This window comes from Helicoverpa armigera, chromosome 21 (genome assembly GCF_030705265.1).
Source record: "Helicoverpa armigera isolate CAAS_96S chromosome 21, ASM3070526v1, whole genome shotgun sequence".
Lineage (NCBI taxonomy): Eukaryota > Metazoa > Arthropoda > Insecta > Lepidoptera > Noctuidae > Helicoverpa > Helicoverpa armigera.
Window position 1 is genome coordinate 7,873,249 of NC_087140.1, and position 19,686 is coordinate 7,892,934.

Below are 19,686 nucleotides of genomic sequence, written 5' to 3' on the forward strand. Positions count from 1 at the left end.
TTGTCATTCATAGAATTGACTAGCTTCCCATATTCTAATCTTTTAAGCAAACAACTTCATCCTTCTTAGAGAAGTCGTAAATACCTATAAGGAATCTGAGTGCAATGATGCAATTGATTTTAAATTGGATACTTATTATGTTCAATCTCTATACAAATTAACTCGTAGCTTTATTTTGATGTTGTATTCAAGAATCTTCATTGATTAAAGATGACTTACAATTTTTTTTTTGATTTTTAAACGGTTTTTTTAAGTATAGATTCCAGTATTATTTTACACTGAACAGCTTTTTTCTAAACTACCATTTATTTTTACCCCAAAAAAGTAAACCGCATGGCTCGATACCTGATCTCTTCTTAGTCATGTCAAAATGCCCATTCAAAAAACGCTAGTCTAACAAATGCTAGTCTAGGGATATTAGACTAGCATTTGTTTTTGGACCAGTTACCCCAAACTTGCTAGTCTACCAATCCCAATTGGCAAACCATCTACATAAAACACATTTGCACAAGAATCGAAGCACACACATATATATCCGCAGTTTAGTTGGCTCAAGGGCGGGTTACACCGGGCTACGTGAGTCGCATCAGTAGAACCAAGGTTAATTTCACTGGCGCTGGTCGTAGAATACGATATGCAACATTTTTGTGGGGAGTCCTACAGTTTAATGACACTTCCATGCTCGTGTTTTGAATTGTTATGTTGGGCTATTAGGCTGGGTTATTCATTGGTGCTGGGTAGAGGTTTTGGTGACGATTAAGATACCGTTACGACGGTCGTGGTGAGAGAATTTGGGGTACGAGTATAGGACTCCTGACTGGGTTAGGATGTGGCAAAATGTATGTGTCTTTATGCAGGTATAAAAGCCAATTATGAAAGAATGAGCATCGTGAAAACATCTGGATTAACAAACTATGATAACCCTATTTAACAGTGTAAGGAACATGGAAAATAGAACAAAGTTTTGCATGCAGTCGCATAATAGTTGTATCCACAACATGAATAAAGAAATTTCACAAATATTTCGTATAAGGTGTCCCGTTATAATAATGTCTTATTTATCCAATGTCTAGACTTTCTGATAAATAAGAATAATAATATATGATTCATTTGTAAAAGCGGAATCATCGTGTTCTAGTTTGCGAATCGAGTTATTGTGAGTGAAATGTGAGATGCTGACGAATGCATTCATGACGCTAGCTTGTAGCAAAAAAACTTTTTTCTTTTCTTTTATATTATGTGCTAATTTACTGTTTTAGTATAAGCAGAGTATAGATATGTTCAATTACTGACACTGAATGTTTTGCTTCAATAAGAATTTGAAGTTATTTTTTTATTGCTTTATGTAGGTAGCGAGTAGGTGAACGAGGTGCGCCCAAAACCGATCGGTTTGGCGCTTATTGGAGGAAGTCTACGCTCAGCAGTGGACTGTACCTGATAGGAATATAATGATAACTAAGATAGCTATCAACTACTCAGTATATTCTTCATAGCTATCATCTTTCTTCAAAATTCTAAACCAAATGTCACAATGTATCTCCCGTAGCTGCTAAAGTCCTAAGTTTAGCAAACTTAAACCCATTCGTGACAGACATACAAACTATTGGACTTCCTTTACGAAACACAGATGTTCGAGAGATCACACTTGATGTGAATACTTAAATGTTTGAACATCGTGTGCTGTGTATTTGTTTAGGGGGATAAAAAAAATGTTTGCATGGTATTTTTTAAGTCGCCATGGTGACAAATACGGTACGATTCATAGGTGTTTTGTTAATTTATGGTACTAAATGATTTGGTGATATCCATACATACTAAAATTATGAAGCTAAAGAATTTGTTTGTTGGTATGATTTAAAGAAATCATGTTTGTTATGCCATTTAACGAGGAAGGCTTTAGAGATAGGCTACTTTTTATCCGGGTGCTTGATTAGATATTGGTTCCCAAGGGACGTGGTTAAAACCTCTGGTAGAAACTGGTACTTTAACAAAGTATTTCATACTTATATACCTAGATATATCTAGATACTGTTTATGCTACCTTACTTAACAATGCAAGGAAAACCGCGGGACAATTAACTTGTCCAATATAATCTTGTTACATGTGATTTTATGGGTCAAAATCACGCAATTCATCTTAAGGCAACAACCCATGGTATGGACTATGCAACTATACTTAGGTACAAGAATGTATCTTTTATAATAAATCTTTAATTAAATTAAGTAATCTAGGTACAAAGATTATTGTAATAAAATTGGAATGATTATGGAATATAGAACATTTTTTTCACACGCATTCTAAACAAGATCGGTTTTGTAAAACAATGGACTTAGAAAAATAATTAGCAAAGAAGTGAGAACAGCTTTTGTTTGTTTATTGGTATTCCATTGTTTAAGATCACAGTTATTTTATTGATATACATAATTGCTACAGTTTATAGTGTACAGTTATCTTTACAAACCTATACTTATGTAACAAAGAGGAAACATTTTTTTTATTGTTTTTACCTTAAAGGCTAAGTATTGAACCGATTTGAAAAACTTCTTTCACTGTTGGAAAGTTACATTATTCCCGATGATTATATTTTATCCCATTCATCCCGTGGGTGAAATCACGTGAAAACCACTTATGATGGACATAATTAGAAGTAGCGAATGACTATAAACCCATGGAATTACGTTTCTTGGTGGAGCCTAATTCTGACAAATTGATCAAAGGTCTGATACTAGTTAGGTAGATACTGTTACAAACCTTTGCTTTTTTTTTGTTGGGCAGTGACGTGTCTCGCGAGAGAGCAGATTGATATGGATCAGATATTAATTAAAAAAAAAATCGGTTAGGTTACTGCAAGTTCTTTTTTTGTATCGAATTAGCGAAATTGTTTTCTAAAACACATTTGACACGAATGCCATGTGAAGCTTAAAAGAAGGTATGTGTGAGAAAGTTTTCCTTCAAAAACGTATAGAAAGTATTGTCCAACGTTTTCGTATTACTGTAATTTCGGTAATTTTAATTTTAACAGTTTAACTTTCACCCCTGTTGTATGGATGTTTTGGACGAAAACACAAAGTAATGGACTCATGTAACCGCATGCATTTACTACATACACATGAGTACTTTTTTTTCATTTCTCACTATGACCTATCACTTATTTAAATCGGTTCAGTAATTTAGGTAAGCCATATGCACAGACAGACAGATAAAAAAAATACTTTCGCATTTGTAACTATACTAAAGATTGATAGACAAGACAAGCTACCTATTGCTTATTTACCACTTATAATTAAGTTATCAAAGTTATTGAGACATTGCCGCCGACTGGGACAAGATTACGAAATAATTGATTTTAGCATGCTTTTAATACCTAGCGTTTGTGGAACGGATGGTTTTCAGATGAACCGTAAATATTAAATAACTAATCGCCCTGGCTTGGAAGACTATAAAGAATATATTTATTTCGACAATCCTATTATAAATAGACTTAGAACTATAAGTCTGTGTAAAAAGTACGAAATTTCTTTCAGCAGTTTTGGAGAGTATCGCGACATACAGCAAAGTATTTAGTGTAGGTACTGTAAAGGTTATATACCAGTTTTAGGCGGAAAGTTTATTTAAATAATATTATTTTAAAATAAAATAGATAAGTTTTTACACTGACTTGATAATTTTTCCTAACAGAATAAACACAAGTTTAAAAGCTATTGAATTTTTTTATTCAAGTAGAATATCCCGGTCCCCTAGCGTGGTACGCTACAGTACCTAAATTGTACATATATTTCATGCATATTGATTTAAAAATGATTAAAACCCATTTGCAAACATTTAATCTACCTGACTACCAAAATAAATTTACGCAAACACAAAATGCCCTTCAATTTTGGAAGCCATGATGAAAAGGTTTGTTTTTAATAACGAACCTTCAAGTTAATTAATTGCCACTATTTAGCAAACATTTGGTTACTTGTCACCTTCATTTTTATGTGAACCGATCTATACTTAGATAAACAATTTCAGCATCTAATTACCTATACCGTGATCCTACGTTCGAGAAGTATGGACTAATATGATCTGATTATGTATGATCTAATACCTAATTAGTTTCCTCGTTGGTCTAGTAGTGTGTTTGTATTGCTCTGCACGAGGTATCGGGTTCGATTCCCAGGTACGGCCGAAATCGCTTTTTGGGTATTAAGAAACTTTCACGATGCAGCCGAGAGTTCTTTAGTCTTGACTGGACTAACTGCAGAGTTTTTGTCAAATATCTTCGCCTCTCTGAAGTAAGCTACTTAGTAACGATAGTAGTTAATGATAGTTAAAACGAACCAAACTCTACTCTCACTATGGTTTACTTTAGAGGTGCAAAATAATAACATTGGGTATCAATCAATGCACATGCATTCCTTGCTTTAGTTAAAGAAAATGCAAAACCATTCTAAGTTTTTGCAAATCATTCATCCACTCCATAGAATTTTTACGACTCAGATAATACGTTTTTTAATACATAATATTATGGAAAAGAATAGTAAGCACCTACTTATGCAAAAAAAAACGTGATACCAAAAATCACGTGCCAATTTATTACAAATCACATAAAGAGGAAATAAAATCATGAATCAAAAAACAGCATTTTCCTATTTCTCAAGATCAGTTTTTTTGAAATTTTTTGCATAACTAGTTTCAAAACCGGCCTGAATTTACTTAGAGGCCTAATCAAAATAAATAATGATGTGAATTTTTAAGCAAAAAAAATCTAAAAACACATTAAAAGGGTTATTGTGATTTTATAATTACTAATTTAAGTGTTTTCATAATTAATTAGGCTGCTAGAGGCCTATTTAACGATATCAACAATTTTTTTTTATAAATATTTGACTAAAAAGCCTATTTTGCATTCCGGTTTTTCTACAAAAGATATTTTATCTAGCAATAAAAATTGACCATTTGCATACCTCTACCCATCATAGGTCTATTACCTTATATGATGTGATTGGTCACGTGTATGCTCACATGTTTGTATCATAGGTCTGCAAAACCCTGTGAGGTTTTGGGAGTAGGAGTTACGGCGACCCGGGACTGCGTAAAGACTGATGCCCGTTTTCACCAACAACCTCTTACCGTTTCCCTATCTAAATGCTACTTTTAGTAAGGATCCCTCCCAATTTGACATCTACCTAAATTCATTTTCACCACACTTGTACATGGATCCCTTAAGTAAGTGACAGATTACTAGTTCTACAAACGATAATGCAAAGTCGATATTTTATCGATAAAATGATTTTTCTGTACTTCTTAAGAAATAAACGTCTATCGAGTATATATTACTAAAGCCTGTGATTTTTTTTTCTTGTGATGTTATTTTAATTTAACTTAAACTACATTACGCTATGTTTTATGCAATAAAACAGTAAAGAGGTTTTCTATAGGTGAATTTTTACCTATGTCATTCGCGCGTTTGTCAAATTGACTGATGTGTATGTGTACATAGAGTGAGGTTAATTTTGGGTTTATTATTGTTGAATAGATAAGTTTATTTTGGCAGAGAAGAGAAAACGAGGATAAACCTTTCTTGCAGAAGAAAAAGACAAGCTAGTGAAATTGCTGACGTCTCATAGAGACACAATATTAAACAAAAAACGGATGGGACCACGAACGTAGCCAAAAACAAAGCTTGGATCCAGTCACAAATGGTTTTAATGCGACAGGAACCCTTTACAGGTAAATGTGAATAATATCTGTGTATAATAATATAGTGTATTAAGATATTGCCGTACAACTGTGTTCCTTGTTTTACCGTCGGCTTCATTGTATTTTTGTTCTCCATGAGTTGATGGATTTAAGTATGGGGTTAAAATTATATATTTATTTAGTTTCAGGTGGTGCGAGAAATTGGAAAGACGTGTAAAAACATGCTGCGCCCAGCCCACCTCAAATTGAATTGGTGCAGGAGGATGATGATAATGTTTGGTACATCATATGAGGACTAATATTAAAATATTTGTTTACTATCTTTGTTTTAATTTACATAATTTATTATGTTCAATGTTAGCCTACTTCTTACCTCCAGAGGGTATCCCCTATCACCTAGGAGATAGGCTCCTCCATATTCACCATTTTCGAATCATTGGTATCTACTGCAGTTGTGGTATTTAAGGCCTATTCAAACCTGAGCGATATTCGCTGCCGCTGTGGGTAGAGGTAGATACCGCGCCGGTTTCGCTCAGGTATTTAGTATCAAGTATAGTTAGCACGGATATTGAGCTCTCGGCGGAAGAGTGGGGATCGCTTTGCGCACTGTACACAAGGCAATAAACCAATAAATGGCTTCTGCGCAGGTGAAGGTCAGGGCTCAATATCCGTGCCGATAACTATACCGCGGCTAGAGCGACCTGAGCGATATCCACTGCCGCTGTGGGTAGAAGTACATACCGCGCGGCAGCAGCGGCATGCATCCCGAACATCAACAGTAATATTAACGCATACCCACTGGGTTTTCTCTGTCGCAGACGGTAGTGAATACCGCTTAGGTCTGAATAGGCCTATAGTTGTCCCTGCCACCGCGAAACTACATCAGTGATTACCAGATTTGCATCTGTTATGGTCTGTATATTTATGGACATGCAGGACTTCCTATTTTTGAATAATTCAGCGACATCACGACCTAGCAAGTGCATTCATAGCAAGTGATAACCTATAATCTTATAAGAAAGTCATGATCATCGTGCTTTTTTCTCAGACATCTGCTCTTTCACGTAAGATAGGTACGTGGTCTTCTAATGATTATTATTTTACATATCCACAACCTCCACAGCTTCTAAACTTTCTAAAAGTTTACGTTTCATTTTTTTTTTTGCTTTTTAAACATGGTATTTTTGGTGTTACATAACATATAAAGGTACATTTCACTATCCATCGCCAGAAACGGTTCAAAATATGTTTGTATTCTGTAATGATAATGATAGGGGTTGTTTAAGCAGGCATCAATCGGGCTCCCAAGTTTAAGTGAAATTTTTAGGTTAAAATTGACACCTAGGCTTTGGTGAAAATGAAATTCTTATTAAGTGTTCCGTAAATGCTCCCTAAATTTAGGTATTCGTTGGTGAAAACGGGCATGACTCTCCGCGCGCATCAAGAAGAGTCATTTGTCAATTTCTGATCAGGAAGAAAGAAGCAGAAATTGTTCTTATAACAAAAGGTTTTCAAACATTATAGTGATGATTGTGATGAACAATGATGTAAAACTTGTAATGCCTATTTTAGATGAAGACTTTTTTCAGTATACCTAAGTGACGACGTAGAAAAAAGGCATAGAATACATATTTTCAGAAGCATTTTTGTGGCATGCCAGGAGTTAAATATGTTGAAACAAAAAATTGTACTGTATTAATGCTGAGTAATTAAGTAGCAAGTATAGACGAGGCAAGGCAAGCGGTTTTACACAGCCAAAAGGACAAAAAAGTTATTTAATAGGATTAGTATAAGATTACGAAATAAATTGCAACTATCTGACACGTCATGTGGACTTTTAAAGTAATTAAGGTGAAGTTCAGATTAGTTTTTATATTTATCAAATGATAAATGATCATATTTATTATATTTTTGTCTTAACTTGCATGTGCAATCCTCTGAAGTAGGGTACAGTCCACAGCAAAACATTATGAGCAATTCAGCAAATCAATCTGCTACCTTTATTAGGAAGAAAAAAACATTCTTAGGAAGCGTTCTTGTGGGTGTTGCGTTTTTTAGACACCACTATATTTAGCCACTTTATATATTCTTGGTTAACTTTTTATTTGAAGATCGAAATTTTGATAGTTAAGTAATGTTGTAGATAGACAAGAGTGACAGTGCAGATATGCATTAATACAGACTTTTTAATTTATTTTTAAAAGTGGCAGTAACGGCCTTGTTACACAGTCGGTTGCTGATACAACTTCAAAAAGTTATCACACTAACATAGTTTGCGCAATTTAATCAGAACCGTTGAGGAAAACGTCTCGTGAGAACGACGAACTTCTAATTTGGAGGACATAAGAATTTGTGGCCGACTGTACCGAGTGTTAAGTGTAATAGGTAATAATTAGAGTAGATAATGATATTTTTTATTGGAAACTTATGTATCTATTTAGTTATTCTATAAGCAAAAGTATGGAAAGTGCCCTTAAGTCATAAGATGCAGTTTTTAGACCGGCTTACTGTCATAAAGTCCATTTCACAGAAGAAGTCCTGCGAAAAATTGTGGAACTATATATTTTTGTACGTATTTACTGAGCTATAGCATAGACACTAGTGCTGCGTCTGCGGGACTTCTTTCGTGAAATGGACTTTACATCGTGTAAGCGTTGCCATTGCATGTATACCCGGCAAAAAAGGCTTGGTCAGCAATAAATAGACTGACGAAGAACAAATTGTTGTATGATTGTTTTTATATTTTCATGTATATTAGGTGTGGTCGCTTCTTGTAAAGCACTGGTACTCAGCTGAATCCGGCTAGACTGGAAGCCGACCCCAACATAGTTGGGAAAAAGACTCGGATGATGATGTATATTAGGTGCATTGCATTGCATAGTTTCTTGCAGGCATATATAAATATTTTTTTAAATGAATCGACAAAACCATTGATAAAGAATTTCAACAGATAGATATATGCAATATTGCAAGCATTTCGACGCGTCGCATTTTTGTTACAACGTCCTACTTACGACTTACATTGCTACTTTTTACCCAAATTGAACATGACTGCATGGTTACGGTCTTCAAGGAAGATGCCAAAGTAAAACTTATCTAAGAAAATTGAGAAATTAATTAATAAACTTGAAAAAAAAGATCGTTTTTAATGATTTTTTTAAATGAATTATTCACCAAATCATGGTGAATTTTTCATGGAGAATTAGTTAATTAGTCACCAAAAATATTTAAAAGGACTCGTAAATAAAAATAATAACAAAACTCTTCAAAAGTGGAACGTTGAAAATTAATCATTCAGACTGAAATAATGAAAATTATTCATGCTCGTTTCTAATTGCTGTGTCAAACCTTATGTTTGTGGAGATGAAATGTACCTACCTATTGTTTGTGGAGATAAAAATCCAATTACCGAGTAATTTGATTTTATGACATGAATTTTTAATTAAGTAGCTACATTTTTCAATTCAGGGCAATTACTTATTCACGATAGAGTTGTATTTATCATAGAGAAAAATAACTTTTTTTAAATAATATTTTTGTGACGTGTATTCATAAATATTTTTATTCGTAAATCTTTTTTATATTGCAATCGTATGCCCACACAAAACTATCGATGTATAATAAAATAATATTACATAAAAAATGAGAACGTTCAAACAACTCACCGAAAAAGCAACAAACGTTTCACCTCCTTTTACTTTCGTACAACAACACTTGCACAAAAAATTGTATTAAATTACCACGAAAAATCAAATAAAATTACAAAATCACTCTTAGTAAAACCAAGATGGCCTACAGATGGTTATGTGAAAAATAATTACGAAAAACGGCGCGCGATTTGACAGCGGTTCGAAAATGGAACGCGTTTTTTTTTAAACGTCGCGCAAGAGTCGAGACCGAGAACGCACTGCCAGCCAGCAAGCAGATCGCTCTCTCCAGTCGATGTAGAACCATAAACTTTGAGAGGGGACACTGTCATCGACAAGTTTTTTTTTATTAAATCCTTAATTATAAATTGTCGTCATTTGTTATGTTTAAGTCTTACCTATTGCATATTTACTTGCGGAAAATGGTGGTAGCTAGAAGTCTGTGAATATTATTTATATTTAAATTAGACAAAGATTGCTGGGTGTACGTACCTAGCTGACAACATATGATAACTCTTTTTAAAGTTTTTTTTACTGCTAGTAAAGATAAAATATTTTATAGGTATTGCTAGCTAATACACGGACTAGCAAGTGCAGCGTAGGAAATCCACCAACAAGGTGGACAGACGACCTTATAAGGGTCGCCGGAAGACGCTGGATGCAGGTCGCTTCTAACAGGAATCTGTAGAGATCTAAGGGGGAGGCCTATGTTCAGCAGTGGACGTCCTATGGCTGAGATGATGATGATGATTGCTAATACACGAGTTCCAGATTTTTTACCCCAACAAGAAACCAGAAGAAACAATATCTAAATTTTGCTTATTCAACTTCGGAAAGGGAACTAAGTACTTCCATCACCTGGACAAAAAGTATGCTATGCTCGTCCCTAGCACGTACCATCTATTTCTTGGCTTATTTTTTTTTAATAATTCTGGCCATTAGCATAGTGCCCATTAATTATACTGTTTATTAGCTTAACGTAAACATAGCACAAAAAATAACCGAAATCACCTTAACCACATTTACAAATAAATAACCCTCGTAAAAAACCCAAATATAGGACTTGTTATTTACATCTTAGTGCATACTTTAAATTATACAATCATGTCCTAGCAAGGCCAAATACTAATACAAATACATCGTTGTATAAGGCTAGAAAAGTGTGAAATCTTATCCCTGGAATGTATAATGCAGAAAAGATAGAAAGAAATAGTATGCGTATTTTTGATATCATTGTCGAGTAACAAAGAAAGGCTATAGAAATTAGATCCTCAAATATACTTCTTGAAGAAGATTGTCATTGGTCACATCACTTCAAAGCAAACATGTAGCCATTTTCTTAGCCATTTTTATTTTAAATCTCTGAACGACGTATTTTTTCATCAAAAAAACACATTTGTCATTTCTTCATTCTAATACACACCATCGTTAATACCCGACATCTATGTAATATTATTTCAGTTTTTCCATTTTTTTTTAAATCAATCGATCATCACAACTAGCCATTGGCCACATCTAAACGTTCACAGGTCTACACAATGACAGCGCGTGACGTCACAACTATGAGACACCTTTCTCCGTACTAAACGCACTGATGTCTGATACATGGGAATGCAACTACACGATTTTATTTATAAACTATTTAGCATTTTTAATAACACATTTAGTTGTAGTGTGTATTGTAACCTACTTTTGGAGGATAGTTTTGAATTTTAGGCATAGGCTAACTATTTGAAGAGGCTATGCGAGGCAGTTCTCGTCAAATAATTTTGCCCCTCTAAAGTCAGTCATTTAATTCTCGCGTGCGTCTTTGAGTGGTTTGTTCATACATTATAACTACTTCTTTTTTTTAATTAAAGTAAAACCCCTTAGTAGCTTTGGAGTTTTTGACCTTGCTGTTGCAGTGTCCTGAACAGCCTTGAGCCTTGTGCACCAGTTTTAAATTAAAGGAATCTTTATTATCATCTTCTATATATACTCTATATGCATCACCCACCAGGGTCGGATTTTACTCAACTTCATCTAACAGCCTCTGACGTGATACTCACTAGGGTGATATAGGTACCAACCAATTCCAAAAGGGTCAAAATTACAGAACGACCCGGGAAACGAAGCCGTGACGCCGTCCAAAGCAGTTGCACTGACCAGAAAAGCATTGCAAATTTAATTAGGAGTAAGCTTATTGTAAGCTCCTTGACCGTAATAAAACTTAATAGTTTCCTTGAAGGCTTTTGACTTTTGTAAATCATAAAACCGCAATAAAATTCCTCAGCTTTATTATTTGGAAACCACTGAGGCAATATAGCTATATGACAAAACCACAGTTCAAAAACCATCGACAAGTAGAATATTTTGGAAAACGTGTTTCAAGGATACGTAAAAAACATATTTATTTAAGTATTACACCTTCAAGTATTTTTATTATCGTTTACGAATCATTTATTTATGAAAATCTGCATAAATAACATAAATAATGTGTCGATAGCCTTGTCATATTAAATTCCTAAAAAATATGCACAAGAATATGTATGATTTGGACACTATATAGACACTAGCGAAGCGCCCCGGATTCGACCCGGATCTTTACAAGGAGTGACTGTCGATCTGACCTCCTCAACAAAATTACCCGGGCACTCCAATACCCTTTGGTAAGACTGGTCGTCAGACTTTCTGGCTTCAAAGATGTTCAAATGATAGAAAGCCCCACCAGTTTATTGTGCCTTCCAAAATTAAAAATAACTAAAGAAAGTAAAAAGGCTATCATATCTTTGCAAAATATTTCTAAGATAAGCGAATTAAAAATTACATATAGTTAAGAATAGAGCTGACAACTAATAATAACGCGAAAACAGTCAATTTGATTCAAAACGTGTCTTTAATGATCATCCGTACAAATTGGTAGCTTTGATATTTATGTAGTTTTACGTCAAATCATTTATTTTGGCCGAACAATTATTGGCAAAACCACAAATTTAGACCTGAGGATGTAAACAAGATAAAATTGCACGTGATGTAAACAAGATATAATGCAATTGCAATTTGATTTTACAAATAAATTGTGGTTTTGAGGTCCAAATCTTGATTTTAGGATTATGATAAACACACCAAAATAATGGTATCTGTATCATCAAAAGGCAAAAGCAAGGAAGGCTAGCTATATAGTATTGATATCCATCTAAGTATATATGCATTCATATGGACAGTTAAATAAATGTATTTTTAAGTTAGGTACTATTATTTATTTAAAGTAAATACATTTACAATGCAGTGATATAAAGGTTTTCTCTATTTGCATACCGTTCTTTAATTACTGCCTGAGGCCTAAGACATTTTTTGGATTTAGGTAACTTTCAATAAGCAGCTCGGAGTCTGGAAGTTAATGGTGATACACCCGTGTAAATTGGTATCGGAAAGTACGTACCTAAAAGTTTTGCGCTATAGTGAGTTCATCTGCCTCGAAAATGATTGTGTACTATATTATGTCCTGCGCAGTTGGCTGATCTCTTAGAAATTAGCCTTACATTACTAGAGAGGAGTCATATATCCTAAAAAATTTCAAAAAACTTTATCATAAAAAGGCAAAGAAGAATACAAGTCAGAGAAGGTTTTCTAATACATTGATCACTAAGACTCTTCAAGGTCGATGATTTCAGCAATTTTTTGTATCTATGTTCAGGTTTCATCACCATGTTTTCCTTCACGGTTAGTCAATGTCTTAGAAAGTAGTGTCAATGGTAACTATTCATTAATACTTAGAACTGAAAGGTCAGGTTAGACATGTCTTTATAGAGACTGACTTGTAGTTCCTCTGGATTTTCCGCTTAGAGGCTTTGATTTCGATTCTGTGTTTGGAGGTCAGATAGGCAGTCGCTTCTTGTAAAGCTCTGGTACTCAGCTGAATCTGGTTAGACTGGAAGCCGACCCCAACATGGTTGGGAAAAGGCTCGGAGGATGATGAGGATGTTTGGAAAAAGGTTTTTTAAATTTTAGCACGAGGAAAATGGTTTTATTGCTGTCCGATTTAATTAGGTCCAGTAGTTAACCGTGGTTTCACTTGAGAGAACCAGTTCTCGTACCCGAATAAAAATTAGCGTACCTATATTATATTTTGTCTTACCCTACAGGTTATGGCACTATACTGCAAATTTTATACAGAAAAAGCGTAAAAGAGAGAACAAACACCCACACATTGACACATCCAAAATAACGTTGATAAAACTTGGTACCTAGTAGAATCTGTGCGTGTACTAAGTTTAGAGTACCACGAAGTACCTATTCTTTAACAGGAATATTGTTTATTAATTTTTGGAAAACGTAGCTGGCTGCAGTGGCTGCACTATGAGATACCGAAACAATCAAGAGATCCACTTTCGTGTCATAAAACCTTAAAGCATTTCAAAGACATTTACTTTACATAGGTAAACAGGAATAGGATGTGCTGTAGATCTAAGACTGTTTACAGTTTACAGCTCTGAACATACAGACGTCATGTCTATATGTAAATGTACCTATGTTTACAAGTTTATAAGCATTACGTTAACGCGTGTTTAACGTTAAGTGATCATTTTAAGTTCATTGCAAACAATTCTGAGATGACCAATCTCAAGTTTGTCATTTTTTTGTATACAGTAGTTTACGTGTTTTTGGAGTTTGCTTTACTTTAATGTGTTCATGTTTTTGCCTTCAAATATGAACTAAGAGAGTTCAAAATCTTTCATATCGGTGGAAAGGATCAATCAAAAAAATTAAACGCACGCTTAAAGACACAATTCTACATACCTACTTATATTCTGGAAAATATCACCTATATTCCACCATTTTTATCCGACTTCCCAAAAAAGGTCCTAAATTCGGGTCATTATATTCTCTTCTGTTTTGGACATCACATTTTTGCATTCATTTGAACTTTGGCATTTTGGCTATTTACCTAAACTCACGTGTGACATAAGATAACACTGCGCAAATTTCGCATAGTGCCATTTTAAGACCACTTTTGAGTCACTGATTGCAATTAAGTTTTTCTATATCAATGATCGAATGGATTATCCACGTGATCTTATTGATAGATAATACCTGTCTAACCAATTTAGTATCCTAATCAGTGCCATAACATTTCCTTGTTTTGGTTTCAGAAAAATTAATTGAGTAAATCAGGTTTTGGTATCCAACAAATTGCATTATCCGAGGCCAGTCTAAGGTGCAGTGGTGGCCCAGACATTCATCTAAAACCTGATTCAGATTGTTTAGAACTCAGTTCTGATTTTCATATTGATCCTTAGTGCGTTTATCGTGGGCAAAGTAATAATGTATCATACTGTAGGATGAAGACTCCGAAATCTCCGATAGATGAAGAATACGAAAATGAAAAGAGGTTCAAAACGGATTTTTTACTTTCAATAAGTAACTTACCTAGTCAAAACATAGTCTAATCTTCATTGTCATCACAGCCTAAAAACGTCCACTGCTGGGCAAAGGTCTTTCCAAGCCGGAGTAATTTGCCAATACTCACCGCGCTGGGCATGTGTGTTGATGAGCGCAGTATAGGATTTTTAAATAAAGAGTGAGAGTGCAGCTGCTGGAGTCGCGCCATAACGCCAACTTCGAGGCGTTCGTGGTGCGAGTGCCGACATGTCTCCTGCACCTCGTGTTGGACGAGAACTTCTGGCCACAGGGCGTGGTGTTCCGTCGCTTCCGCGGACAAGTGCCACAGGTCCACACAGTGACATAGTGCGTAGTGAAGTGTTACTACCATAGATTTAAGTTTTTTTTGTTACTAACAATGTTTGTATAATATAATATCTATGTTTGTCTTTAAGGTAAATATCTATGGACTAATGCAGCCTGAAAATAAAGATATTTTATTTGATTTCATTTCATTTAACTACCTACAAGATTTTTACACACCTTAAATTGGTATTTTAGCCGCATATGACGTCTAGAGGCAGTTATTTTATTACATAAGTAATTTGGTCATGAAATATTTATGTTTTTCGTATAATAAATAGGTTTGCATAAACGAATTGGTAATAAAAACTTACCTTGGAATAACCTTTGCACCAGGGTCCTTTGCGTCTAATATTAATTTCTAAGGATCATTTTTTGAAATGTACTACGCAGTTTTTTAATAGATGCTTTGTACTTCGCAGCCATAAAAAATCCCTTGACCATACAATATTGATTATATTACTATTTCGTAGAACCGCTATAAATTTTTGATTAGTCTTTTAATTTACACTTTTCCCTCTAATAAACTTCCCATCACATCATAAACGTAAAGGTTAACCCATATAATGCTACCTACTCTTCTGCATCCGGTTAGACTGGAAACGGCTAGGCAGATGATGATGATAAAGTTCTATCCCATTCAGAACTGGTGACAGAACATAAAGAAACGTCATGACCATTGAAATCTTTCAACTCATAAAACACGGCGCATAAAATATGAACTTATAGGTTCTCACTGGACTATCTTGAGGAAACCTGGACTATATAGTTTGAAATCACAAACCCACATTGAGCAAGCGTGGTGATTACCGCTCAACCCTTCTCCGCGTGAGAGGAGGCCGCAGCCCAGCAGTGGGACAATAAAAAGGCTGTAACTGTAACTAAGTATTCAATTCCGAAAACTGAAATTTGATATAATTTTTTGAAAATGGTAATAGCGAAATCGTCATCACCATTGAAATCCGTCAACTCATTAAACACGGCGCGTAAAATATGAACTTATAGCTTGTCCGGCGCGCAGCACAGATTATATAATTATATTTTTCGCAAGACTCTGTTGAAACTGAAACTTCCGCAACCATGAGTGGCTTGGCATTCATTTTGTTGATATTTGATATAGGTGTTTGAACCTCGGTTTTCTGATTTTATTAGTTACTAGCTGGTGCCCGCGACTTCGTCTGCGCAGGTTTAGTATTTCGAACAATATGTTTACAAATTGTAGCCTATGTGTTATTCTGATGTATAAGCTATATTATTGTAAAGTTTCATTAAAATCCATTCAGTAGTTTTTGCGTGAAAGAGTAACAAACATCCATACATCCATACATCCATACATACAAACTTTCGCGTTTATAATATTAGTAGGATCCAGCGGCGGCCCTAGCCATTGCGAGGCTACGTGCGGCAGCTCTATGCGAGGCCCTTTGTCCTAGGTGAAAAGTCTGTTGTGAGCTAGGAGTTATTTTATTGTTAATAAAAGGACTTACAAGCGGCGCTACCTTCTAGGTTCGGCTAAAAAATGATGAAAAAAAGGAAATAATTGAAAAAAAAAGCACCCGCGAGCGTAGCGAGCGCAAAAATTTTTGAGCTTTGGGTCACTAAAGCACCTAAACTTGTATATTAAAGAACGGTGCAAGGTGAAGTCGCGAACGCAGCGAGCGCGAAAATTTTTGAGTTTTGGGACATAAAAGTACTCTAATCATGTTAGAATGAACGGTACTGACAAGCGAACAGCCGCGAGCGTAGCGAGCGCGAAAATTTTTGAGTTTTGGGACATAAAAGTACTCTAATCTTGTTAGAATGAACGGTACTGACAAGCGAACAGCCGCGAGCGTAGCGAGCGCGAAAATTTTTGAGTTTTGGGACATAAAAGTACTCTAATCATGTTAGAATGAGCGGAACCGACAAGCGAACAGCCGCGAGCGTAGCGAGCGCGAAAATTTTTGAGTTTTGGGACATAAAAGTAGTCTAATCATGTTAGAATGAACTGAAATAAAATTGTTTGTTTAAGGACTCTCAAATTAAACTCGGAATTAAGCACAAATAAAAAGTGACTGGATCGAGAGCCAGTTGTTTTTGTTACGTTGGTGTTCCAATTTTTTTGTTAAATTGAGAACTCAAAAAGTAAACGCAGAATGAATAAGAAATAAATAAAGAAAAATATTTTTTTTCTTGGACATATATGTATTTTTAATTATATTTTTTTTATATATTAGTGTGGGTTGTAGCGCGAGGCCCCCCCAAGCGCGAGGCCCTGTGCGAAGGCACAGTTCGCACACCCCTAGGGCCGCCACTGGTAGGATCTATAAGTCAATGTATTTGTCAAATACAATGTGCGTACAAAACATGGGTAGCCTTATATTAAAGACTAGCTATTGCAAGCGAGAACTAGGTACCTTCACGTACCAAAATTTCTAAGAACGTTTCCTCGAAAGATGGGCTATCTAACACTGCATCAATTTTTTTAATTGGATTAGTAGTTCCAGAGATCCGAGAAATACCTAAGCTCTTTCATTATAATAGCTTTGTCATTATAATAGTATAGGTACATGTTAATTTTTGCAAGTTTGTTATTCGGTCTAAATTGAGCGGTTCTGTGACAAAAATGGCACTCACTATCTAATTTTGTAAGTGGTTTATGGACCTTCCATATCTGCGCTGAAAGGCTAAAATCCTTCTAAAAATAATGCAGTTCATTGACCTTTTTGAACGGGCCTAATTTTTTCATTGGGAGACGGGGGAAGCACAAACCATTTGCTACCTGCTTTTTGGGACCTTTATTTATCTTCCCATGGAATTTTACTTTGTTTATTCATTTATGTATGTAAGGTATTTTAAGGAACGATTTGGGTTTCGGAAAACCCAGATATCCGTGTGCAAAACACGTGATTAAATACTAAAATTAAATTCAAAGTTACAAAATATAGAGACCATTTTTTAGAGCCTTAGATAATTAGGTAGAACCTTTAATAAACCATTTATAGTCTGTTTTTTAATCTCGTAGACTAAATTGACACTTGCAAAATGTCAAACTTTCTAATAATTTTGCTAGCTCTGTGGTGCAGTGTTGTACTTACGATACCGGTTCGTTGAATCGTAACTTTTTACAATAAGTCATCCTGAAATAATGGGCTTATCCTTGATGATTACGCATGGCTTTGCGTGGTCAGATATCCCTGGCAGTTTGTAGCACGTCGTACAGCCATGTGTACGTACGTGAATTTTAAATATAAAACTTTGAATGAATATTAAATTCGTCTATTATAGATAAAAAGTTACGATTCAACGAACCGGCATCGTAAGTACAACACTGCACCACAGAGCTAGCAAAATTATTAGAAAGTTTGACATTTTGAAAGTGTCAATTTAGTCTACGAGATTAAAAAACAGACTATAGTAACCAAAAATATTCCAAAGTTTGCAAATTAAAAACAGGTTTTGTTAACTGTTTTGGGTTTTATTGAACCCACGGTCGTGGGATACCTTTTCAAGGATAAATTGTTGCGTGTGCGATGTTAAAAATTTATTCCGAAACGACTTTGGTACCCATAGTATTTATCGCCGGTGTTTTAATTAATGGCAATTTTGAAAATCCAGTTTAGATACGTTTTGGATTAGAATCTGCGAATGAATCCTACAGTCAGGATAGCATAAAATTAAATTTTTTTCAATTTAAAAATCCTACTTTAGGTTTAATTACTATGTATAATACAGGTCTAACATATCAGTTAAAATTGAAAATCCTTCACAAGTGGGGGCCCCTCTTGAATAAATCATAGAAAAGTTATATTTCCAGGGGACCAGTGTCATACAAAGTAAGACTTGGAAACTTTGCAGAAAAGCAATGGAAACTTTCATTGATAGATTTTCATAAATGAAAAAGAAATACCTGTACTGTCATCTGTCGCATAGTAAGAAAACTACGAATCAATGAGGCTTTGATACAGCCTTGCATCTGCTTAGTTTTATAGCACAAACATAGATGGCGTTAAAAGCAAACCGCTCAAGCCTTAGTTTTAGAGCCTTCAATGTCATGTAATTGTTTATGCTTCTGATAATAGATGGCGCTGATTTCAAATTGACTGACGCGTCAAGGATCAAGATGATTGATATATTTATTTTTTATTGTTTAGATAATTTGCCCTCAGGTTTCCTACAAGGGCAAAGGGCAATGTTCTTATATGCCTTGTTATAAATCATGACTACGTGATCGGAATATAAGATTTTCTTAAATGAAAAAACGCTGTAATTTATGGTTTTACCAGATAACGGTTTTTGAATTATGTTACGGGAGACTCTTTACAAAAACAATGTTTTATTTGACTGCAATTATGCAAAGTAGTTTATTATTAATTGAAACTAACTGTCATTCAAATAAGTAATAAAAAAAGCAAATTAATGTGCTTTAAATCTATTTAATTTTGCCAAAAGTATCCAGATTGTACAATCAGAATAAATTAACTGTCATCTAGGTAGTTGATACTCAAAATTGGATATTGTAGACGAGGCAGACCATGGAAGAATTGGCGAGACGTCTTCGACCCTTCAAGATATCAAAGGGCGAGGAAATATGTATAGGATGGCATTTGTGCAGAAGTTAGATATTTTTGGTAAAAACTTTTTCGGCGT

At 34.8% G+C, this 19,686-nt stretch overlaps 1 protein-coding gene and 1 long non-coding RNA gene across 2 annotated transcripts in view; one reads left to right on the forward strand and one right to left on the reverse strand.

Moving 5' to 3' along the window:
- Nucleotides 1–9,620, reverse strand: part of LOC110373590 (ABC transporter G family member 23) — a 59,508-nt gene extending 49,888 nt beyond the window's left edge. The window contains exon 1 of the mRNA XM_064040154.1: nucleotides 9,352–9,620. The gene's annotated coding sequence lies outside the window, so the exon portion shown is untranslated. The remainder of the gene's footprint in view (nucleotides 1–9,351) is intronic.
- On the forward strand, nucleotides 5,342–6,004 carry LOC135118384 (uncharacterized). The gene is made up of 2 exons (XR_010277545.1): nucleotides 5,342–5,716; nucleotides 5,869–6,004. It is a non-coding gene; the product is annotated as an uncharacterized LOC135118384 (long non-coding RNA).
- Nucleotides 9,621–19,686: the final 10,066 nt, after the last annotated feature.